A 222-nucleotide genomic window follows, 5' to 3' on the forward strand; every position below is an offset into this window, starting at 1 on the left:
CCAACCGCCCTCAGACTAACTTGCTCCCCTCCCCCTCCCCGCCACCTCCAGACTAGCAGCAGCGGAAGCCAATGAGGAAAGCACGCTGCTCAGCCCCGGAGACCGCGGGCCAATCGCGAGCCGCGGAAGGCGGGCCGAAGCACCCCAGCATGGTGAGCTGCGCCTCTCGCTGCGCCGCGGGCCCAGCGTCCGAGCCCGGCGCGGAGCGGAGCGGCGGCCGGC

Source organism: Haliaeetus leucocephalus, unplaced genomic scaffold (assembly GCF_000737465.1).
Source record: "Haliaeetus leucocephalus isolate CR32 unplaced genomic scaffold, Haliaeetus_leucocephalus-4.0 Scaffold273, whole genome shotgun sequence".
Taxonomy (NCBI): domain Eukaryota; kingdom Metazoa; phylum Chordata; class Aves; order Accipitriformes; family Accipitridae; genus Haliaeetus; species Haliaeetus leucocephalus.